Here is a 27035-nt window from a genome sequence, read left to right on the forward strand (position 1 = left end):
GTCTATGAGTGTGTGATCATATGTATGTTTTGATGCTAAGTGACTGACCCAGTTTCCTCTCCTTTTCCTCTCTAGGTAATTCTCTTTTCCCCTTCTCTGGAAGAGTATTATGCTCAGCTTCACACTGTTGGATATCATGTTAATCTGAAGTATTTAAAACTTCATGGGATGCCTAGATGGCTCAGTTGGTTAAGCATCCAACTCTTGATTTCAGCTCAGGTCATGATCTCAGGGTCATGGCTTAGAGGCCCATGTGAGGCTCTTCTCTTAGTGTAGAGCCTGCTTGTCCCTCTGTCTCTGCTTCTCCCCCCCCCCCACACACACACATACTCTCTCTCTCTAAAATAAATAAATAAAATTTTAGATACAATGTAAATAAATAAATGAATCTTCACTGATAGGTATCTGAAGAAAACACTGTCCCCAAATGGCTTTGCTGCTGAAAAAGATCATGATCTAAAATGCTTTCCCTAAAAAGCTTATCTAGAGTACCATCTATAAATACCCATTGTGCTGATGACTTCCTAAAAACCATTTATCTGCTTAGTGGTACTTATTATCCTAATTTCACACATACTTATTTTCTCTTGCCTAGGAAAAATATTTCTGAGTCAACTATGTTCTTAGCCCTTTTATTACTGCTAGTTTGTTTGTTTGTTCACTATCCCTGTCACTCCCATGCACCATTGAGACAAGAATATAATCATAATTTACCAAGAAGTAATGTATAGAAGCCTTCTAACATAGCATTGTCCAATAGAACTGTCTATGATGATGGAAATGCTATATAATTTGCACTGTCAAATTATAATTTGCACTAGTGACTTCTATCACTAGCCATATCTGGCTACTGAGCACTTATAGTGTGGCTAGTAGGAATGAGGAACTAGATTTTTCATTTTAGTTAATTTAGTTAATTTAAATGGCTACTCTACTGTACAGTGTAATTTTGATATACTCGATACTGTTAAGATTATGTATTTACTGAAAATAGAGGTTAAGTAAATAATATTCAAGATAAAATGACATTTATTTTTTTTTAAAGATTTTACTTATTTGACAGAGAGAGACACAGTGAGCCGGAACACAAGCAGGGGCAGAGGGAGAGGGAGAAGCAGGCTTCCCGCTGAGCAGGGAGCCTGATGCGGTGCTCGATCACAGGACCCTGGGATCATAACCTCATCCAAAGGCCAATGCTCAATGACTAAGCCACCCAGGTGCCCCTGAAGTGACATATACTTTAACAGTAAATGCTTCTCTCACTTGCAGTTGATAACTCTGGGTAAATACAACAAGTTTTTGGAAAGAATATTTCCCAGGAGTCAGAAATTGTGTCCTTGTAACTCTATTCCTAACTAGTTGCGTGGCATTGGGAAAATTGCTTTCTTTCTCAGGGCCTTAAAAGTTTAAAACATGGGACCACCAACTTTGAAATTATGAGTCTGTATTAGTCTCATACTTTAAAAAACTATCTTGAGGATATTTTTGAGGAACAAATTAGAAAAAAAAATACATGAACTAGAAAAGGGGCACTTTAATGCATACAATTCAGGTCACCAATTCTTAAATTTACTAGGATCTGGATGCTGAAACACTAATTCATGAGTTTTTCTAGACCACCACAGAATATATGTTGGTATATAAAAATAAATATCTATAACATTTCAGATCTTATGTTGTTTCATTTGCTTTAAGAAAAAGCAAATAATGGCAAGCATGTAACACACAATAGCTACGATTTAAACACTTTATCTGGCCCAAGCATGTATAAAATAAATATTTTTTTCACTTGTGTACAAAAAATAAACTGGCTTCTCAAATGTTTCAGTTATCTGAAGGACTCGTTTCTTCAGCCCACTGTACGGGACGTATAGGTGTAGCCAACAGTTTTGCCAAACTATCACCTTCAGGAGGACAGGTGGAGAAGAAGGATATTTTCCAGTTGTGCTTCTCTCATAAATTGAATTCGAAAACAGACTCTATCCTTCTTGTTTCTGCCTCCAGTGTGGGGGTGGGGCACGTCCAAGTAGGTGCATAAAACGATCCACTTGTATACAGAAAGAAAATATTAAAACTTCTGCTGTATTATTTATTTAGTGTTTATCCTAAAAAACTAAGAGAAATTAAGCTTTAGAAACATTTCACATACACTGTGTTGAAATTAATTCCTTACTGCAGTATCCATTTTTCCTTCCCCACTTAGTAATGAAACCCTAACTTTTAGCTTGATTTATTGTAACTTAGAATAAAAGTTGTCATTTTCTGATTCTCCTTGCAGCTAAGTTTTGGCTACTGTAATGCAATCATAGTGCTGCTGCTTAAAATGTGAATGTAATGAGTACAGATCCAGTAACAATTGTGTACCATGAGACAAAAGACCCATGTGAGGACGGAAATTCAGAAAAGAGCTTTTTATGTTGACCTCATGAAACAACCAAATAGACTGTCAACCTTCAGATGTGACATGGAAGAAAAGTTAAATTTCATCTAATTGAAAACACTATTCTCTGTTTTAAATCATTGTTCTATTGGATGTCCCTGAACCTAAGCTTAACTGAAACGTAGATTTGTTAATACTGCATTTTAATGTGCAAATTAATATACATATAACACATGCATGTTCTTTTTCTCTTATATTATGTATAATAAAATCTTTTCAAGATTACAGGGCTAAAGGATGGTTACATGCTACTACAAAGGTTATCTCTACTTTGAATTAATAGAGCCTACTGGGTTACCGTCAGACATATACTAATAACACAACAGTAGATTCTTTTTTCTTTTTAAGATTTTATTTATTTAAGAGAGAGTGAGAGAGAGAGAGAACAAGCAGGGAGAGCAGCAGAGGGAAGGGGAGAAGTAGACTCCCTACTGAGCAGGAACCTGATGAGGGGTTTGATCCCAGGACCCTGAGATCATGACCTGAGCCAAAGGCAGATGCTTAACTGACTGAGCCACCCAGGTGCCCCACAACAGAAGAGTCTTAATATTTGTGGGAAACTATATCTATACATCCTTGGTAAAATTCATAATACATACATCTTTATAAAGACCTCTGAATTTTTCAGAAATATAATTTCTGTGCAGTCTCATGTTCTCTGAATATATTTGTCCATCACATACTACAAAGAAAAATGTTTAAATCACTACATAAAAAGCTATACAGTAACAAATGGAGAATGCAGAAAGTATTAATATATAGAGGCTGACAGCCATCTAGATTCACTCATCAGTTAACGACTTAGTCCCACCTATCAGTCTCACAGTGTGTATTACTCAAATCCATACCTTAAGTTACATTTTAAAAACCATGTATCATGATCCCATTAGGGATACTTGCAAATGGCAGAGTCCTCCAAGTTTGAATACACAAATACCAAGGGTCCATTTATCTAAATTAGCCAGTCTCCCACTGCATTGCCTCATACTATAGAAATATTCTTGGTTAATAGAAGCTCATGCTTCAACTCAGTGGTGATGGCTGAAGCAGGCCCTCACCTGGCTCAAGCATGCTCAAGCCAAAAGCCCCTACATTCTTAATTCATAACCATTCATTCTACTCAGTGGCTTTCCTTGACTCTACCAAAAGGTTCCATGCCTACAGCCACTGTTTCTACTGACAAACTGACACTAAAAGAGATAGATCCTCCTCATTCCCTGGGTATGGAGACATAAACATAGCTGACATACATTCACTTCAACTCACGCATTCACAGTTGATGTGCATCACCTTTGACACCTGCAAACAGGGATTGATGCTCACTGCCCAGAGTGTACTCTCCCTTCCCTGCAGCAGGACTGGTCCTACCTCCTTGGGCAGTCCACAGCAGGGAGCCACATTCCAGCCAGATTTTCACACCCAGATGGGATGCTAAACAGTCATCAGGGAAAATGAGATTCAGTAACATAATGAGAGAATGTTCTGCCACTAATTTCCCAAAATGTAGCCATGAAGCAATAAACAGAAAGCTGGCATGATTCCAGGCACTAAATGTCTACTTCTCAAGCACGGTGTCTCTTGGAGTTTAGAAGAAACAGTGCAGACGAAAGGGAAAATGACTCTGATTTAAATCATGGGTTAGAATAGTCAGCGGCAACATAAATCCTGTAGAAAACTTTGGGTAGAGGATGCCCTAATTTTTCCTCACCTTGCCTTCCCAAGGTAGATTAACACAACTTCCAGGATATGCAACAAAGAGAACAGCATGTAAAAGTTGCCATTCTCACATCACTTGTTCTTCTGGGTTCATCTTCTTTTGTTGAAGATGGACTACCAAAAAGTATTAAAACATATCAATTTAAATATCACATTTAAGTAGCAATGTGGCAAAGTGTCATCACACTGATGAAACAGTAATTCAAATCAGACATTCTGGAGGGAATTAAAGAACATGTAATTTCATATAGTTTATGTGCTTTCCAATAGTTAGATTAAGAAATGGATATAAACAAAAAACTGCATCTCAGAAGTAGATCATAAGAAAAGAACGGAGAAGGGGTGCCTGGGTGGCTCAGTGGATTGAAGCCTCTGCCTTTGGCTCAGGTCGTGATCCCAGGGTCCCGGGATCAAGCCCCACATCAGGTTCTCTGCTCCATGGGGAGCCTGCTTCCTCCTCTCTCTCTCTCTCTCTCTGCCTTCCTCTCTGCCTACCTGTGATCTCTGTCTGTCAAATAAATAGAATCTTTAAAAAAAAAAAGAAAAGAATGGAGAAAATATATTTATTTAGTTACTAAAGTAAGAATTATTTCTGAAATGTTTGGGTTCACATGCTTTAACACAGAATTATAATTCTGGAATTCAAAGTCAAGGAAGAGCAGTAGGACCCATTTAGCCTAATACTTTTTTAAAGGTGAAGAAACTGGAGCTTAAAAAAGATAAGAATCTCCACAAAATTACAGATGATTAGCAGCAGACTCAGAAGAAAAACTCAGGTCTTCAGATTTTGTTCAAATTTTGAATCTTTTTTTCCTCATTTTTTCCTATTCCTCCTGTATCTCTGAGCTTAACCTTTTTATTTATTTTTTTTCCAAAGCCTCACTTAAAGCATAACCTTTGAGGAGCTTTTTTGGGATGATGAAATTACTCTGTATCCTGATTTTATCAGTTCTTACACAAGTCCATGCATGTATTAAAATTCATACAACTCTATACTACAAAAAGTAAATTAAAAATATCCAAAAAATAACTTTCAATGTTATCAAAAGAGCTGATTTTATATCCAGTGTATATGAATTTTTCATACTATAATTTCTTAGGTATTTTCCAATGGAAAACCAAGAATAAAATGACAACTCTTTGTCCATTATTCACTGATTTTGTTGTATTTGGTGGCCTACCATTTTACCATATCCAATTTCTCTGTAGTCAAATATAAATGTAAAATAAGGAAATAAAAATGAAGTGTAAATCCTTCCTACTTTTGACCAAATATACCAAAAATAAATTTTAAAAAAGAATCTGTGTGTGTGTGTGTGTGTGTGTGTGTGAGAGAGAGAGAAGCAGACATTGACCAATAGAAAGGTAAGCTATATATATCTGCTAAAAATTTATAAAATTGTCCATTTAGGTCAGTTTTAAAGAGTTCATGGTGAAATAGATGATGATTACAGCTGCTTGACACTTACGGAGTCACTGTGCCCTAGACATTGCATCAGATGGACATCAATTAAATTTAGTCCAAAGTAAGTATTCAGGAGAAAAAGAAGTATTTGTCACTGTCAATCATCTGTATTTATTGCAAACATAGGGGATGAATGCAGAAGACCACAGCAGAGTAAAAAGGACATGATCACAAGAGTCAACACGATTCTAATTGCAACTCCACTCTTTCTCACTCTGAGCTATTTGACAAGTTTTGTTTTGTATCCCTGAACCTCAGTTTTCTCACTGACAAATTCAAAAATCCTCCCTTCTTTGTTGGATAATTGTGCGGATGAGCTAGTATGATGCATATAATAACAGTTACCATTTAGTTTTTGCCATTACAAGACACTGTTGTTACTGTTTTAAGTGGAATGATTTATTCATCCACAGAAAAAGTCTAGAGACAAATGCTGTTACTATCCTCATCTTATAGATAAGAAAACAGACACAAAGGCTAAGTAACTTACTGAAGATCATAAGGTTGGTAGTTAAAAACTGAGATTTGATACAAAAGTTGGATATTCATCTTTTCTGATGGAGGTGTAATATTCCATTGTATATATGGACCACATCTTCTTTATCCATTTGTCTGCTAAAGGGCATCTTGGCTCTTTCTACAGTTTGGCAATTGTGGCCATTGTTGCTATGAACTTTGGGGGTAGAGATGGCCCTTCTATTCACTACATCTGTATCTTTGGGGTAAATACCCAGTAGTGCAATTGCAGGGTCATAGAGTAGCTCTATTTTTCATTTCTTAAGGAATCTCCACACTGTTTTCCAAAGCAGCTGCACCAACTTGCATTCCCTCCAACACTGTAAGAGGGTTCCCTTTCTCCACATCCTCTCCAATACATGTTGTTTCCTGTCCTGTTAATTTTGGCCATTCTAACTGATGTAAGGTGGTATCTCAATGTGGTTTTGATTTGAATCTCCCTGATGGCTAATGATGATGAACATTTTTCCATGTGTCTGTTGGCCATTTGTATGTCCTCTTTGGAGAAGTGTCTGTTCATGGATGGGGCCAGAGGAGATCATGCTGAGTAAAATAAGTCAAGCAGAGAAAGTCAATTATCACACACTTTCACTTACTTGTGGAGCATAAGGAATAACACGGAGGACATCAGGAGAAGGAAAGGGAAAGTGAATTGGAGTAAATAGGAGGGGGAGATGAAGCATGAGAGACTGTGGACTCTGAGAAACAAACTGAGGGTTTTGGAGGGGAAGGGGGTGGGGGATGGGTAAGCCTGGTTGTGGGTATTAAGGAGGGCACGTATTGCATGGAGCACTGGGAATGATGCATAAACAATGAATCTTGGAACATTGAAAAAATAAAATAAAAATAAAATAAAATATTTAAAAAACCCTGAGATTTGGCCCAAATATTCTAGTTCTGGAGTCCATTTGATTGAAGAACTTCACCATTATTGTCTCGTGTATAAATGACTTGGCACAAAGTGGATGCTGAACTAATGGCTGCTGCACTAACTGAATCTTTTTATTTTTATGACAAACTAATTTCACTGGACTCCTAGAAGCTCAAAGTGGAACAGAGCTACAAATGTTAACAATATAAACAAAACTATTTTGCTAACTCTGTGATTCCTTTCATTTCATTTTCCCTTCACCAGTGTAGGAAAGTCAGAGATTTCTTTTTAATGATGATGTTAACCAAAAGTGAAGAATTACATTTTAAAAACAAGTCCCCAGCTCTTAACCTATCTCCTGAGCTCTGGACCCAGAAGCCCAATGGCTTAGAAACATCTCCCTGTGCATGCCATGCCTGTTCACAATGGTTAGAACAATAGGGATTTGGGGTAGAGATGGGGCATAAAATGGAGAAAAACTGTAAGTTTTCACAGTTCAATCCTGTTAAATGAATAGCCTTACTTTGAGGAGAAAGGCCATGAAATTGCCTGATAATTAGAAAAAGAGAAAACTCACTGGGAAAACTCCCTGGACCAAGAGAAGAGAATATACAAGGAAACTCAGAAAAGAAACATCAATGAAAATCAGTGGTGATCCAAGACATGGAACAAGATTGGCACAGCGGATCATGGCCTCTGTTGAAAATATGGACCACTATGGGATTTGGGCAACATTCAGACCCTTTTATTTTTTATTAAAAATTTTTTTGTTAATTGCATAAGAATTGGTTTCTGCTAAGTCAGATGCTTTCACCAATGAGACTCTTGTGTAGGCTCCTAGACGTCCTCTTATCTCAGATTCTTGTGCACTCCTGACCTGACCACCTTTAGAGGACCTGTGGGAACTGCGTGTATATGACACTCCAGAGCAGAATCATCTTCATTTCTCCATCTGATTTCCTAGTCCAAGGTCCATTACAGCCTCGCTGCGTGTATATTTTCTACATCTTCTCCACTCTTAATGTATCTCCTCTGATTCAAGCTGACATCGTCTATTACCAGTACTATCTGGAAATCCTCTAATTGTCGAGGATGGTAAATGTATAATGTATTTGTTGCCACTTCTCTTTCCTCTGCTTAATGGTGATGATCTTTCCATCTTGGTGAATCCTCAGCACATTCTCTATAAAGCCCCTACTATGTGATTGCAAATGTTATGCAAGATTACACTGATTAGCTGTATCTCCATACATTTCTAATCTATCATACATATTCTGCGTGAGTCACCTTCCTAAACCAGGGACCCACTGTAGTGGCAGAATTCTAAGATGACCTCCAGTATTTCCATCGCCAGTATGGGTAAACTGTGAATATAATGGATTATTATTTCTATGGTTAAGATAATATAATTTGTCTTTAAATTATTTAAAAGGGAGTGACCTGATCAGGTAAATCCTTTAAAGGAATATGACCCTTCCTAACGTTAGAGAGATTTGAGCTGAGGGAGATTCTCCCATGCTAGCTTTGAAGATGAAGAGTACCATGTGGCAAGGACTTAAGAGCAGCCTCTAGAAGCTGAGATCAACCCCAGCCAACACTGAGCAAGAAGGCAGGAACCTAAGTTTTACAACCACAAATACTGGATTCTGCCAACAATGATATGAGCTTGAAAGAGGACCTGAGCTTTAGTTAGGAATTCAGCCTAGCTCACACCTTGATTTCAGCCTCACGAAACCCTAAGCAGAGAACCTAGATTTCTGACCTAAAAAACCAGATTTCTGACCTAAAGAACCATGAAAAAAATACATGGACATTGTTTTAAGCCACATAGTTTGAAAGAATTTGTTACATCACCACCACCACCACCACCACCATCATCATCATCATCATCATCAACATCAAACATCAAACATCAAAAACAAAACATCCACCTCCTCTTTTTCCATTTAAAAAAATCGATCTCCCTAAGATGACAGAATATAGTTAATTGTTCTTAACACTTGATGAATTTTCTCAAATAAATATTATTTGATGCTAAAGGATGAACATTCCTTCCATTCTGTGGTGTATATCTCCATCTAAAAACACCCATGAAGCTATGGTTCCTCAATGCCTTACTCATCCAAATGGAAGCCCCATATAACTAAGATATGATTAAAGGATTCTATTTGGGAGACTTTTGCAACTGGCTATATGTGCTACCACTGAAGCTTCCAATACACAGCTACCTGGTACAAGAGCCCTTCACCATGATACCAGAGCATAACCTAGACAACACTCTTCTGCCTTGGCAACTCTACAGAATGTCAGTGCACTTCAGCCTCCCGCGCCACTCTCAAGTTCCTATAGTACCATTTTTTTGCCGTGATTATTCTATGGGTGCTCAGATTATTCAGGTTTTTCTTTCATTCATCTTTTTGACAAGCGTTTCATAAGACATGAACCCACTATGTTACAGAATTCCTAATGTTTACTTTCTTTGCAGGGTAGATATAGTTCTTCTCTATGACAGGCTGATTCTTCCCAAGGAGTTCTCTAAACAAATGATAAACACAAATAAGTATCCAGGCTGCATAACAGGGAAGGCCTGCTGTGGGGGTAGCAAATAGAAAATCAGAGAGATGACACAAAACATTTCTTTTCTGTACAGTCACAATATGTCCACGAAATGCAAAAAGTGAATCTACTTCTCCCACGCTTTATTTATTACTCTCTCTTCTCATCCATTTTTATGGAAGTAGTTTTTAACCAACTGTCCTCTATAATGCAGCAAGCAGAATATACTACCATTCAGATGGAAGTATTCTGTTCTCCTCCAGGACTAAGGAAGGAAACAAAGGTAATTAGTAACTAAAAAACATGTCCAGTGTTTGTTTTTTGTTTTGTTTTGTTTTTTTCCTACCCTAGACTGCTGGAAAAGTGAGGAGATTCTTAAGCATACATTAGAACTGCATCCTGGGAGAACAGACAGTCAATCAATATTGACTGATTATTGGGTTGAGGTCTAACCCTTGAAGGATGCTGACTTTCATTTATGCATTCAACAAATGTTTATGGCCTCATTTTTGATGTGGCAGGAGTATATAAGTATAATGAATGGCAACTGAAATAGAGTTGATCAGAATTAGATGTAGCGGGGTGTCTGGGTGGCTCAGTGGGTTAAAGCCTCTGCCTTCGGCTCAGGTCATGATCCCAGGGTCCTGGGATCGAGCCCTGCATCGGGCTCTCTGCTCAGCAGGGAGCCTGCTTCCTCCTCTCTCTCTGCCTGCCTCTCTGCCTACTTGTGATCTCTGTCTGTCAAATAAATAAATAAAATCTTAAAAAAAAAGAATTAGATGTAGCATAATGTACATAACAAAATTGGTTCAAACAGGATGAATGCAGAAGGGCTGCTTCAAGAAGTAGAGGTTATTTATTTCCAAATGAGTTGAAGGAATCTCCAGAATGGATAAGCGGTGTGTGTGTGTATGTGTGTGTGTGTGTGTGTTTGATTGAAGAAGAAAAGAGAAAGAAGAGAATGTGCAGAGGTGATCCTTAAGCTGTGTCTTTAAAAATGCAGAGATAATAACAGGTTGTGTAATAGAAGGTATTTCTAGGCAAGAAAACAACACAGAGTCATGAGAACACATGGCACATTTGGAGAAAAGACTAAGTTTACTATGACATGGATAAAGGTATGAAGGAAAACATAAAATGTGTTGAAAGCAGAATAGGACTTATTTGTGAAAGGTTTTATGTGATAACATACAGGGATAATTATTTTCATCTGCCCAATTATCCTTCTCGCCATTCTTCCTCTCCCACACACAGACCCTAATTCCATGGCTAGCATCTGCTATGGTCAAAAAGAATAACCCCTTTTAAAGAAACTGACCTTAGTGATGGGTCTAAAGATAGGCATAAGATTTAAGCCACACTGTAGAAACTGATGACAGTGATGATTCAAAGACAAGCATAGGACCTAAGCTAAGTATTTTTTAGGCATTTCTTGCAATTCTTCTTATTGGATATTGGTAGAAAGAAGGAAAAACAGAGTGGGAAAACCCTCTTTCCCCCTTCTGGTGGCAAGATTTAAGTATGTAAACTCAATACTATCATTAGTTGTATTCCCTGCCATGATGATAAAGCTTGTCTGTACTAGAGTAAAGTCAATGCCTAAAGAGGAGTAGAGGCACAAGAACCTAGGGAAGTACCATTCTCAGTGTTTTGCTCTTTAAATTTGGTCATTCCTATGGGCAGCCTTGTCATAGCCCTTTTCAGTAACTTGGTTAAATAAGCCAATACTTTCATATCTAAACTAATTAAAATTGTATTTCTATTACAACCAAACCACTAAATTTCCATTTTATTTTGTGCCTTTTTATATTTTTTTTGCCAAATTAAAATTTTAAAAAAACCTCTAGTATTTTAATTTATTTTTAAATTAAAAAACCCCATTAGTGATATTTATGCTGGGTATGGGATAATGTTCAGTCTTTTTTTTTTTTTTAAACAAGTACACTAAACAAATTCTACTAAGACTTCTATTTCTGTTAATGGTAGACTGGTTAATGCAAAGTAATATTACTATGAGTACAACTAGGAAAACTGGATAAAGTGTTATAAAAAATTATGTGTTTTCAGATTTTGTAGAGCTAACAAGAAGGTAAACAAAATATAAGACCAGGATGCAGAGCAGAACAGAGGTCCAGGAAAATAAGCCTGACTTTGGGGTCACTTTTTCAAAAGTGATCTGGAGGTTCAGTTAAGAATCAGTTTATACAACCTATCAATATAAGGAAGAATGGGATTGGAGTCCAGATCCCACTAAGTTGGGGAGGTAGGTAAATCCATCCCTTTGACATGACATGAAAAGACTTTATGTCAGAAGCTAAGTGAACCAGAAATGAACAGCCCTTCACTGCAGTTGCAGCTTGACTTCAAGTCATCACAATGACTGGAGATGAATTGAGGCAGTCCTGCATTATCAATACCATCACGGGTCTAGAAGCTAACATAAATCCTCTTTGAAGGAGAATAGTATCATGAAAGAATTCAAATTATTTCTCCAATACAAAAATACCATTAGAAAAACTGTAAAAACACTATTTCACATAATCCAAAATAAGAGTACAAGGCTAGGGATGAAATTCTCCAGATACAATAAACAACAGAAATAAAATACTATGACCTCCAGATATGAGAATAGACTTTAAAGTGGTCAGGCTTATTAACTTCAAAGAGATGAGAAAAAAAAAAAAAACAAAACGGGTTGGATATTTTGGCCAACTAGAACCCATAAAAAATAATAACACAAAATTCTAGAAACAGTAAATTTGATAACTAAAATTAAGAACTTGATGGATTTTTTAAGGTTTTTACATTGATATGAGTTTTATTCTCTTTGGGGTTGAAAACTGACTACAATGTATATAAATAAGTTAGGAAAGATATTTCAGATCTTATGATAGGAATGAACAAATGACCTTCTTGTAACATTAGACATTTTCAGCACTATTATAGTCTGCACTTAAAGAAATAGGATAGAAAATATCAGTATCATATCTATTCATATTTATATATTAAGCATTGTGTAACACAGGTTCCCAATCTCAAAGAACTTACAGTCTGGTTGGTTAGAAAAGACAAAATCTTCATAACAGAGAACTTAATATATTTTAACTTGGAGATTACTTTCCCAGTTTCTTTATTTTGACTCCTGATAGTGTGAATATTGTAAAGAATATTGAAAAATCATACTAACTGACTCCATTACACATCTATGATTCCTACTTTATCTGGGTCTTCAACAGCAGTCTGACTTAATTTTAATCAATCTCTTTTCCTATTTCTCACAGCAACTGTCTCATGTACTTCCCACCCACATTGGTTCTTTTTTAAAAAACAATTTTATCCCCAGGAACACCTATTTCTTGTGTTGTTGATTTTAGCCATTCTGACAGGTGTTAGGTATATTTCATTGTAGCTTTTATTTGCATTTCCATAATGATCAGTGATGTTGAGCATCTTTTCATGTGTTTGTTGACCATTTGTGTCTTCTTTGGAAAAATATCTATTCATGTGTTCTGCCCATTTTTAGTTGAATTATTAATTAGTTGGGTGTTGAGTTTAATAAATTCTTTATTCACTTTGGATACTAACCCTTTATCAGATATGTCATTTGCAAATATCTTTTCCCATTCTGTAGATCACCTTTTAGTTTTATTGATTGTTTCTTTTGCTGTGCAGAAGCTTTTAATTTTGATGAAGTCCCAATAGTTCAATTTTGCTTTCCTTTCCCTTGCCTTAAGAGACATATCTAGTAAGAAGTTGCTACAGCCAATGTCAAAGAGATTATTGTCTATGTTCTTCTCTACGATTTTAATGGCGAGGATATGGGGAAAAGGGAACCATCCTACACTGGTGGTGGGAATGCAAGCTGGTGCAGCCACCCTGGAAAACAGTATGGAGGTTTCTCAAAGAGTTAAAAACAGAACCACCCTATAATCTAGCAATTGCACCACTAGGTATTCACCCAAAGAATAAAAAAATGCTAACTCAAAGGGACACATGCTCCCCGGTGTTTACAGAAATATTACCTATAAAAGCCAAACCTTGGAAAGAGCCCAAGAATCCGTTGACTGATGAATGAATAAAGGTGTGGTAAAGAAAGATAATGGAATATCCCTCAGTCACAAAAAAGAATGAAAACCCTCCATCTGCAATGACATAGATGAAGCCATAAAGCACCATGCTGAGTAAGTCAGTCAGAGAAAGACAAACACCAGATGATTACACACAGCACCCAGCTCTCAACACAAGGGCCCTCCTCAGTACCATTTAGCCCATCTCCCATTTAGCCCATCTCCCCACCCGACTCCCCTCCAGGAATCCTCAGTTGATGGATGGCTTTAAAAGTAAAATAGCAACAGCAGAAAAAATACTTAGTAAATCTGAAAATGAGTTGTGAGAAAACAGTTAAATGAAGCATAAAGAGGAAAAAAGGAGAAAATTGCCAAAATGACACTAAGGAAAGGGAATATATATGGGGGTCTATAATTTTGGATAATTTGAGCAAAACAAAAAGAGCAGAAAAGAGTAACTTCATTATTTGAAAGAATACAAAGTGAGAACATTCCAAAATTGAATGAAGACAGTAAGCCACAGACTTAGAGACTACACAAACACAAAGTTCAACAAGTAAAAAGACACCTGCAGTTAAACACATGGTAAACTGGCAGAAAATTAAAGGTAAAGAAAAAAAAAATCTTTAAAGAGAAATTTTTAAAAAAGGACTAACTTCAAAGTAGCAACCATTATGCTGACAGCTAACTTATCTATAGAAAAAGTAAGTAAGCTTGAAGAAATAAAATGATATTTTAATGTACTTTAAAAATACAAGCCAACCTAGAGTTCTTTATGAAAACTACATATTTTTCAAGGATCAGGGTGAAATAGAGATATTTTAGTCAAAACAAAACAAAACAAAACAAAAACCTAAAAGAACTCATGAACAGTAGACCTACATAAAAGGAAACAGTAAATGATGTACTTGATACAAATCAATGAAAATATAGGATTAGAAATACAGGAAGAAATATGTGGATGGGGGTGCCTGGGTGGCTCAGTGGGTTAAGCCTCTGCCTTCTGCTCAGGTTGTGGTCTCAGGATCCTGGGATCCAGCCTTGCATTGGGCTCTCTGCTCAGCAGGGAGCCTGCTTCCTGCCCCATCTCTGACTGCCTCTCTGCCTACTTGTGATCTCTGTCTGTCAAATAAATAAATAAAATCTTAAAAAAAAGAAATATGTGGATGTATATGAATGCTAATGGTACAAGATAAAAAATAACACCTTTTCAACTTAAATATAAGTGAAGAATTAAATACCCAGCAATAAAAGCATATAGTTAAAGAGGAAAGCATATACTTAAAGATGAAGCAAACGTGCTTGCATTGTCAAGGATGATGGGAAAATGCCAATTAGTTTTCAGTTTTAATAGGTAAAGAATGCATGTTGTAAACATTAGAATAAATACTAAAAAAAATGGTGGAAGAATATACAATTTCTAATTTGGTAGGGGAAAAAAAATCAACCCAAAGGGAGAAAAAAAAAATAAAAGCAGAAGGGCCACAAAATAATGTTAGATTTAAAAAACAAAATTTAAATGATTATAGTAAACATAAATGGATTAGATTAAAATATTTAAAATTTAAAAGAAGATAGACTGAATTCAAACATCTTAGCAGGGGTGCCTGGGTGGCTCAGTTTTTCAGCCTCTGCCTTCTGCTCAGATCATGATCAGGCCTGGGATCAAGCCCCACATTGGGCTCCCTGCTTGGCAGGAAGGCTACTTCTCTCTCTCCCACTCCCCTTGCTTGTGTTCCCTCTCTTGCTGTGTCTCTCTCTATCAAATAAATAAATAAGCTCTTAAAAAAATTAAAAAAAATTTTAGCAATGAAAAAAATATCTAAATTATGAAGACGAAGAACATTGAAAATAAAAGAATGGGAAATACATACGCCATGAAAATCATATCCAAAAGAATGTAGTTGCAACTCTATCACACAAAGCAACCTTTATTTTTTTTTAAAGATTTTTTTATTTTTACTGTTATTAGTATTATTACTATTTTTTGTATTGTCAGTGTATGGTCAGTGTTGTCAGTGTTCTAAATTTTAGCCACTCTAAAACGGGCATAATCTCATTATTGCCTTAGTTTGCATCTCCCTGATAACACATGGTGTGAAGCATCTTTTCTTATGTTTATTTGCCATCTGTATATCTTCTTTGGTGAGGCGTCTGTTCATGTTTTCATTCATTTTTCTAATAGGGTTGTTTGTTTCTTGTTGAATTTTAAGGGTTCATTGTATATTTTGGATAACAGTCCTTTATCAGATTTGTCTTTTGCAAATATTTTCTTATAGTATATGGCTTATCTTCTTATTCCCTTGACATTGTCTTTCGCAGGGCACAAGTTTTAATTTTAAGTAAGTCCATCTGACCAGTTATTTCTTTTACAGGTTATATTTTTTTGTGTGTTTTATCTAAAAAGTCATCACCATACCCAAGATGTGTAGACTTTTCCCTATGTTTTCTTCTAGGTTTGTAGTTTTGTGTTTTACATTTAGGTCTATGATGCATTTTGAGTTAATTTTCATGAAGGATTTAAAGTTCAGTGTCTAGATTCTTTTTTTTTTCTTTTTCTCCACTTCCTTCTCCTTTCTCATCCTCCTCCTCCTCCTCCTCCTTTTCCTTCTCCTCCCCCTCTTTCTTCCTCTTCCTCCTCCTCTTCTTCTTCTTTTCTTCCTTTTGTTTTTGCTTATGGATTTTTAGTCATTCCAGCACCATCTGTTGAAGAAACTATCTTTTGCTACATTGTATCACCTTAGTTTCTTTGTTAAAGATTAGTTTACCATGCATTTATGCAGGTCTATTTATAACTCTATTCTGTTCCACTAATCTATTTGTTTATTCTTTTACCAATTTGACACTGGCTTGATTACTGTCATAGTAAGTCTTAAAGTTAAGATAGTGCCTGCTCTCCATTTGGTTCTTCTTCATTTTTGAGTTGGTAATTCTGGGTTTTTTGCCTCTCCATATAAACGTTAGGATCAGTTTTTCCACAAAATAATTTTAAAATAATTTTCTGGGATTTATATTGGAGTTGTTTATCTACAGGTCAAGTTGGGATAAACTGGCCTATTGAAACACTGAGTCTTCCTATGCAACATGGAATCTCTCCACTAAGTTTTTCTTTGATTTCTTTCATCAGAATTGTAGTTTCCCATATATAAATCTGGTACATATTTTTTTTATTTTTATCTAGAATTTCATTGTTTGGATTGTTAATATAACAGTAACATGTTTTTAATTTCAAATCACACTTATTCATTCATTGCTGGTATACAGGAAAATGATTAATTGTGTATATTAATCTTGTATCCTGTCACCTTGCCATAACTGCTTATGAGTTCTAGGAGTGTTTTTCTAATTCTTTAGGATCTTCTACATAAATAATCATGTTGTCTGTGAAGAAAGAAAGTTTTGTATCTTCCCTCCAGATCTATTTAGTTTTAATTTCCTTTTCTTGTCTTATTGTATTAGCTAGGACTTCCAGTAGATGTTGAAAGGCATAGGTGAAGAAGGGACATCCTTGCCTAGTTCCTGCTCATAAAACTTCTAGTTTCTCACCATTAAGTATGATGTTAGCTATAGGTTTTTTTTTAATAGATGCTTTTTATCAACTTGAACAAGTTCTTCTCTATTCCTAATTTGCTGAGAGTTTTGTCATGATGGAAGTTCCATTATGTCAAATACTTTTTCTGCATCTATTGTTATCACATGATTTTTTTCTTCTGTAGTTTGTTGATGTGATAGGTTACATTAATTGATGTTTAAATGTTGAACCAGCCTTGCATACATGGAATAAATCTGATCGTGATGTATAATTCCTTTTATATACTATTTGATTTGATTTGCTAATATTTTATTGAAAATTTTGCATGCATATGCATGAAAATATTGGCCTATAGTTTTCTTTTATTGTAATGTCTTCTGATTTTTAGTATTAGAATAATGTCGCCTCATAGAGTGATTTGGGACATATTTGCTCTGATTCTGCTTTCTGGAAGAGACTGTAGAGAAATTATGTAATTGCTTCCCTAAATGTTTAGTAGAATTCACCTATGAACCTATGTAGGCCTGGTATTTTTTATATTAAAAAGCTATTAATTATTGAGTCAATTCCTTTAATATATACAGGCCTTTTTAGACTTCCTATTTCTTCTTTTTTTTCTTCCTTTTTTTAGACTTCCTATTTCTAAGTGAAATTTGGCAGATTATGTCTTTTAAGAAATAAGTCCATTTCATCTAGGTTATAAAATTTGTAGGATAAAGTTATTCATGTTAAAATGCCTCCTCCTGAATATTTTCACAAGTATTGATTCTGCCTTTTCTCAGAGCACTCATTAATTGACAAATACATTTCTAAGGCACAATTTACAAAATACACCATGTACAGCAGGTGACTGATGGAAATTAAAAAATCAAATAGTATAGTCTTCCAACCATCACCTGGATTAGAATGAGTTAGTTATCCCTAGTTCTTTGTGTTTGAGTTCATTTTATTTTATCAGTGAGCATTCTGCTTGTTGTCTTTAAATGGAAGATATTAATATCATTGTGACAGGAATTACTTGAAAAAAGAGAGGTGGATCATTGCTGGTTATTTTCTGTTTACTATACATGTGTCTCTTCCACTTCTAAAAGAGATCATACAGGAACTGAAGTTACAAATTAGAGGTCTAGCAAAATTTTTCTTGCTTATTGTAATTTAATTAATTAGTTAATTAATAAGTGAAAGATTAAAATAAAAACAACACCTTAGAGAAATATTAAGCTAGACAGGATACCAGGACTATAGGTATAAACTAGAATTATCACAGGCAAATGAGGAAAGCAGCACATATTTTCTATAGTTAATGAAATCTTAACACAATACCAGCAGGTTTATTAGTGGTACTACAAACTAATTTTAAAAATGTAAATGAAAATGCCAAAGTAGGGACACCTGGGTGGTTTAGTCAGTTAAGCAACTAGATTCAGCTCAGGGCATGATCCCAGGGTCCTGGGATTGAGTTTCACATCGGGTTCCCTACTCAGTGGGGTCCCTGATTCTCCCACCCCTACTACTTATGTACTCTCTCTCTCTGTTAAAAAAATAAAATAAATAATCTTTTTAAAAAATGCTCAAGGAGGAACCAAGATACTCTTAAAGAAGAGCAACTGAGTAGGAGGACTTCTTTATTGCAAATCAAAAATTATTGTAAAGGATCTGTATTTGATGAACTACAGAACACTCATGAAAGAAAGATACAAAAGGATGGAAGACCATTCCATGCTCATGGATCAGAAGAATAAACATTGTTAAAATGTCTATACTACCTAGCACAATCTAAACTTTCAATGCCATCCCGATCAAAACTCCACCAGTATTTTTCAAAGAGATGGAGCAAACAATTCTAAAATGTGTATGGTACCAGAAGAGACCCCGAATTGCTAAGGAAATGTTGAAAAAGAAAAACAAAACTGGGGGTATCATGTTACCTGATTTCAAGCCTTACTACAAATCTGTGATCACCAACACAGCATGGTACTGGCACAAAAACCAACATATGGACCAATGGAACAGGATAGAGAACCCAAATGTGGATGCTTAACTCTATGGTCAAATAATCTCCGACAAAGCAGGAAAAAATATACAGTGGAAAAAAGACAGTCTCTTCAATAAATAGTGCTTCAATAAATAGTGCTGGGAAAATTGGACAGCTTTGTGTAGAAGAATGAAACTCAACCATTCTCTTACACCATACACAAGGATAAAAATCTCAAAATGGATGAAAGACCTCAACATGAGACAGGAATCTATCAAAATTCTAGAGGATGGGGCTCCTGGGTGGCTCAGTGGGTTAAAGCCTCTGCCTTCGGCTCAGGTCATGATCTCAGAGTTCTGGGATCGAGCCCTGCATCGGGCTCTCTGCTCAGAAGGGAGCTTGCTTCCCTTCCTCTCTCTCTGCTTGCCTCTCTGCCTCTTGTGATCTCTGTCTGTAAAATAAATAAATAAAATCTTAAAAAAAAAAATCCTAGAGGAGAACATAGGCAATAACCTCTTCGACATCGGCCACAGCAACTTCTTTCAAGACATGTCTCCAAAGGCAAAGGAAACAAAAGCGAAAATTTTCTGCAAAGCAAAGGAAACAGTCAACAAAACAAAGAGGCAACCCATGGAATGAGAGAAGATATTTGCAAATGACAGTACAGACAAAGAGCTGATATCCAAGATCTTTAAAGAACTCCTCAAACTCAACACACACAAAACAGAGAATCACATCAAAAAATGGACAGAAGACATGAACAGACACTTCTCCAAAGAAGACATGCAAATGGCTAACAGACACATGAAAAAATGTTCATCATCATTAGCCATCAGGGAGATTCAAATCAAAACCACATTAAGATACCACCTTACATCAGTTAGAATGGCCAAAATTAGCAAGTCAGTAAAGAACAAGTGTTGGAGAGGTAGTAGAGAAAGGGGAACCCTCTTACGCTATTGGTGGGAATGCAAGTTGGTGCAGCCACTTTGGAAAACAGTGTGGAGATTCCTTAAGAAATTAAAAATAAAGCTTCCCTATGACTCTGCAATTGCACTGCTGGGTATTTACCCCAAAGATACAGATGTAGTGAAAAGAAGGGCCATCTGTACCCCAATGTTCATAGCAGCAATGACCACAGTCGCCAAACTGTGGAAAGAACCAAGATACCCTTCAACAGATTTATGGATAAAGAGGATATGGTCCATATATACGATGGAGTATTATGCCTCCATCAGAAAGGATGAATACTCATCTTTTGTATCAACATGAACGGGACTGAAGGAAATTATGTTGAGTGAAATAAGTCAAGCAGAGAGAGTCAATTATCATATGGTTTCACTTGTGGAGCATAAACAATAACATGGAGGACTTTGGGAATTGGAGAGGGGAAGCGAGTTGGGGGAAATTGGAGGGAGAGATGAACCATGAGAGACTGTGGACTCTGAAAAACAAACTGAGGGTTTTGGAGGGGATGTGGGTGGGGGGTGGGTGAGCCTGGTAGTAGGTATTAAAGAGGGCAGGTATTGCGTGGAGCACTGGGTATGATACATAAATGATGAATTTTGGAACACACACACAAATTAAATTAAATCAAAAAATAAAAAATAAAATAAATATTTTCTCCCATTCAAAAAAAAATTATTGTAAAGCTACAGTAATTAAGATAAGAGATACTGGTACAAAGATGAACTAATGGATTAAGGGAATTAAATAGAGAGTGCAAAAATAAAATTGAAGGGTAAAGATATTTTTTCAGTAATTCTTGCTAAGACATTTGAATAACTATATTTTATAAATGATCTAAATATGGAAGGGAAAACAATAAAACTTCTGAAAATAATATATGGTAACATAACATCAACAACTCAGCATAGAGAAAAAGTTTCCTAAAAGAATTCAAGTAGCACTAAACACAAAGGAAATGAGGGATAAATTGGAAGAACTTCCATTCATCAAAATTCACAGTAAGAGAGTAAATAGATAAGCCAGAAAGCTAAAGATTTTTGCAACACAGATAATCAAGAATTCCTAACAAATTAAAAAAAAAAAGAATTCCTAACAAACAAAAAGCAATCAACACAATAGAAAAAGAGTTACAGGCCTTTATATATCATTTGCAAAGAGTAGATAGCCAATTTGTCAATAATCATATGAAAACTTGCTCAAGCTCATTAAAATTCGGAGAAGTGCTAATTAAAACAAGATACCATTAGAAACCCACTTAATTGGATAAATTTGAAAACACTCTCAATCACCACTATTGATGAGGATGTGAAGCACTGGGACCCCATTTTTGCTGCTAGGGGGAATATAAACAGATATCACTTTGGAAAACCATGTTGGCAATATTTGTAGGTAGACATAACCTAAGATGTAATAACTGCATTCCTAACTATGTTCCCATCAGAAATATGCACATGTGCCCCAAGAGACATGCACAGGAATACTTAGAGCACCATTATCTTTAAATTTCCAAAGTGAAAACTCAAATATCCATTAACAATAGACTAGATAGCTAAAATGTAGTAAATTTTCATTTCATAAAATTAAATGCTATACAGCACCAAAAATTTTAAAAGCTATAGCTTCTTACAACAACATAATCAATATCATAAACAACATAGAACAAAAATAGATAGAAAGACTTGTGTGTGCTTCATATTATTTACATAAAGTAAGTTCAAGAACAGGACAGGTTATAGAGAGTAACTACTCAGCAAACACGCTTAAGTGGTAAAACTACATTTTTAAAAAGTCACTAAATCAAGTGATTTAATTATATTTGGGGAGTGGGGTTAGCAATTCCACTGGGATGCAAAGAGAGCCTCTAGTTGGCTGGCAATGTTTTATCCTTGACCTGATTGATGATGGTTCAAGGGACGTTCACTTTGTTAAGTTGTGGAAGAGTATGTTTTTGTTTTGTGCAGTTTTCTGTGTTTTTGTTATAGTTCAATTTTTTACAAAAAGCTAAACTCTACTATAACGGTTCCTCATTCAAGCCTCATTCTATTTCTTTATTTGGAGTATATCAAATTTAGTTTTCTTTGCCTGAACTATTTTCAAAGCTTACCATTAAAGTACTTAGCCAATTGGGTGGAAGTTTGGGTGAGGATTTCATAAAATTTCAAAGTTAAAGGGTGTCTGGGTGGCTTAGTCGCATAAGTTGTCTGCCTTTGGCTCCAGTCATAATCCCAGGGTCCTGGATCAAGCCCCACATCAGACTCTTTGCTCCACGGGGAGTCTGCTTCTCCCCCTCACTCTCCCTCTGTTCTCTCTCTCAAATAAATAAATAAAATCTTTAAAAAAAAGTTAAGACGGAAAGCAACAAATTATTAAACAGTAAATGTGATGATGAGCAGCATTTTTCCAATCTGAATCACGTGTGTACAAGAAAATCAAGACAAGGTTGGGAAACTAGATCAACTCCCACATAAGAATATTGCAGCAATATTTTCTAAGGAGAATATCAAAGATCCAGCAGATGATATTCTCTCTCTTCAAAGTGTTTAAAATTGTGGACCCATTACTTCTGAAATCATTTCAAAGGAAAATGGATTGGACTTAGATTATCAAACTTAATTAAGATAGGATTAAACTTAACTTAAAAAAGATAGGATTTTTGCCCCACTTTGATGCTTAAAATAATATTATTGTCAACTAACTGTAATTACTTATTAAGTTAGCTTAACTAGCTTTAACTAGTTTAACTAGTTAACTTCAGCAACCTAATATGACACATAATTCAACTCCAGGAAAGATTTTATTTATTCTGTGACTGCATTTGAAGACCAAATAGAACATTAGCTTTATAATATTAATTTATTCCCTGGAGTAAGAAAATGCAAGATCTTTCTTACAAATTATATGATTGTATGATATACTTACTGAAAATCAAGATGTGGTGTCTAAAACTCTGTTGACATTGTATGCTACTAGTTATCAACAAGTAAAAATATAGAAGATATATTAGGTAATAGGGTCATTGATTAATTTTAAATTTTGCCCCACTCACAATTATAACTGTACAAAAAAGAGAAGAACATTTGTAATCTTTAATAGGAATTTCAGGAAATGTATAGTTAATAGAATTGGAGAAAATTTCAGTGTAAGAAATGTCCTATTGATTGAAGAGCTCATAGCATTTGGCAATCTAGGATGTAGAGGTGATCTGAGAATGGACAATGGCTGTGCAGTAGTAGAGGCAAAAGTCAGAAAAAAAAATTGAGTAGATCATGGGGGAAGAGAGGAAAAAATGAAACAAGATGAAACTAGAGAGGGAGACAAACCATAAGACGCTTTTAATCTCAGGAAACAAACTAAGGGTTGTTGGAGGGGAGAGAATTGGCGGGAGGGATGGGGTGGCTGGGTGATGGACATTGGGGAGGGTATGTGCTATGGTGAGTGCTGTGAATTGTGTAAGACTGATGAATCACAGAGCTGTACCCCTGAAACAAATAATGCATTATATGTTAATTAACTGAATTTAAATTAAAAATCTAAAAACCAACACAATAACAAAAAAAAAAGAAGAAAAGAGAAAGAAAAAAAATTTGAGTGGAAAGCAAGGCGGGGGACACCGTTTTTAGTCTCCATATAACCCTCCCCCATTCTTTTAGTATAAACCCCCCAAATTTAGCTAGACATGCAGATGTCCTAGTAAGACTATATTCTGTATCCTCCTTGAAGTTATATATAGCTATGAGTCAAAATTTTGGCCAACGGGATATAGTATTTGCTACTTGTGTGCTCTCCACATCTTCCTCCCCTCCCACTTTTAGGAAAACAGACATGACAATCAAGCTAAAGAAACATTTTTAGAACATGAAGTGGAAGCCAGGTGGTAAGGCTGGCAAAACAAGAAGATAAAAGCAGTCTGAGTCCCTGCCACTGGAACTGTCATACCGGCTCTACTCGGCTTGCTCAGACTGTCAGATAAAACAGAGATAAACTCCATCTTCCAAACCACTGCCATTTTGGTCTCTTTTTCAACGGGGGAACCTGTCCTAGCTAATACTGCAGACATTAACTCCAAGGAAAACGGAGACATTTAGAAGAAAAGTAATGAAATTAGAACATACGATGTGACTCAGTGGTCAGAAACATGTAAAACTGTAAACACAGTACCTCGATTTCACCAGACTGTGATTATAACTTTGCTGATGGATGGGAAGGGTGTGTTTAAGGGAAGATCTGGGAATTCAATCCTCAACGTCATGGAGAGAAGATAATAGATCATGCTTAAAATTGAGTACATAAACTGTTAATAGTGTAGGCCTATTATTAAGGAAAAGAAAAGAGGAAATGCCAAAAGAAATGGCTGAAACAGTTGAAAATATTTGCCTACGGGGAGTGGGGTTCAGAAGCCAGGAGGGGTGGAGCAGTGCCTACCAGTTTCTTATTGTTGCTGTATCTTGAAGTACATTTTAACTACGTGCATATATTATTATTTTAAAGAAAAACAGTTTAAAAATGAAAGGTAGTGAATATAGTGACTGAAACCCAATACATGTGATGCCTGACCCCAGCTCTTTGCTGTTTTTACAGGTACAAAGTAGACAGAGGACCTGAAGGAAGATATGCCAAGAAAAGAAGTGGAAAGGTCAGCAAGGATAGCTTGGGATAAGAAACACCATTCATCCACATCACAATTTTGCCTGAAGCCTGCCTAGCGGTGTGTGGAGAAACAGAAGATGTCCACAGAGATGATTTATCTCTTTTACGGACTCTGGTGCATGTAGCTCAAAAGAAATCCTGCAGATAAGCCTATATTGTATCAGTATTCCCCCCAATACTTATCCACATAAGTGGATCTCCCAACAGAGGGAGAACTGTTGTTGAAAAGGTGTGGGTGTTAAATAGAATGGATCTGAACTCCAGGCCTCTCTCATTCCCTTATCATCAAAATCACCTTCAACAGATTACTTAACCAAGCCCCAAGTTCCTTATAAGTGATGTGGAGGTGATCTCATCCTCACTCGATTGATGTGAGAATCAAATACTATAGCAGACAGAACACTGGATTAAGGACCCAAAGCAGGTGTTGATAAATGTTACTTTCTTCCTGTCCTTCATTGTTTTATTGTTTACCACTATTTGTAGCAAGCAATTGGTGATTAGTGAGTCCTAAATAAATATATTTTTATTGACTGCATAGGTGCATATTTTCTTCCTCTCTCATCCCGGTTAGATTCTACTCTGAACTTCCAAATGCTTCAAAATTTGAGACATAGAATCAATTTCTTATAAAAGGACTCACTACCTCTCCGCACCATCCACTCTGTAAAAAGGTATTTTCTTGGTTAGCTTGCCTAATACGGTACCCTGCTAAAGTGTAATATATAACTTTGCCACAAGGCTATCAAACTAAATTGGCTCAGATTAGCACCAAAATACATAAAATGAGTTAGTGAACTGAGACCATAAGGAGCAATGTTCTCTTTCCTCTCTGCTCTACACTGTTCCTTGCAAATACAATGATAATGAATAAATCTTAAAGAGACCCACAAACTCAAAAATACTATGGAATTGTATCATTTCAAGGGAATGCCAAAGGACTTGCTTATTAAATTTTTCTTGTTTCCTATTTCACATCCTTTTGCATTCTAAAGCTCTTGTTTTCAAGCTGGACTTCCTTCTTTCCCTAAATAGCCTTACCTACCTAATATTACAAACAAAACAAAACAAAACAAAAACCACAAAAAAAAAAAAACAGGGCTACAATTTCACTTACATTTGAAACTCAATTACTCAATTAAAGTCAATAAATATTTTTGAAGGCATTTTGGAAGAGCTATGGTCAGCAAGGAGGTGGATAAAACAGTGAGAAAGGAAGAGATGTTGTTCCTTAATGTTCCAAAGAGCAAAGAGACACAAATATCCAAACAAGTACCACTCACAGCCAATCAAACCCAGTGCCAGCATCAGGGGGCATGATCCAAAAAGCTTCCAAAAAGAGAGAGCATGTAACTGAGGGAGTTCCTGAATCTAGTACCTGCATCAGTCACTTTCAGATTCATCTCATTCAGCTCTCATAATAATGACACGTGAAATGAAAAATTCCAAATTTGATCCAGAATTCAGGTTTTGTCTTCTAATCCACTGTATTTCAGCATAGTTTCAAAAGTCAATTGCTCTTTACAAAAATAATAAAAAAATCCCTCTTGTGAATCCTTTTATTATTGCTCAATGGCATCAATTCCTCATTAAAATAATGAACTATGAAAATCATCTCACCTGGTGGTCCAACTCAGTAGGTGAGCTTCATTATCTCCACACTTGTATACTTCTTGTCATTTTATTTTCTAAACTTTCATTTACAGGGAAAAGTAGATTAACAGTTTCTGTCTTCAGTGAATTCCCATTTTCTTTTGGAGCACACTATACTTTCAATGAACCATACTCTTTTAGAATTGGTCCAGATCTAAATGAGAGGATCCTCCATGTGCTCATTTTTAATACCTGGCTTTAAAATTATCTGACAAGTAGAGCTAATTTTGTACATCCTGTATGTTAAGTGCTTTAAGGTACATGAATGAATTATATTTCTAAAAAAAAACCTCTTTGCCTTACATTTTCCATAATTAACTAGCATGAGATTATGGTTAAATAACAAGACTTAAAAGGATACTGTAAAGTTAATGAGTGACACGATTAATTATAGGAATATAAAAATTGGAATCTGTGGCAACGTACTGTAGGTTATAAACTTAATTTAATTTGTTTTTTCTCATTTACATGCATTATTCCTTTGAAAGTCTACATGAAGGGCATGGGACCCTTCCTCTTATCCTAGCCTATCTGCTATTTTCGCTTGTACACTACTAGCTTCCTGTATTTTCAAATTAGCAAGATTTATTTTCAAAAGCAAGACATTTGCAATTAGAAAGCTAATAGT

The sequence above is a fragment of the Martes martes genome (genome assembly GCF_963455335.1).
Source record: "Martes martes genome assembly, chromosome: 2".
Taxonomy (NCBI): domain Eukaryota; kingdom Metazoa; phylum Chordata; class Mammalia; order Carnivora; family Mustelidae; genus Martes; species Martes martes.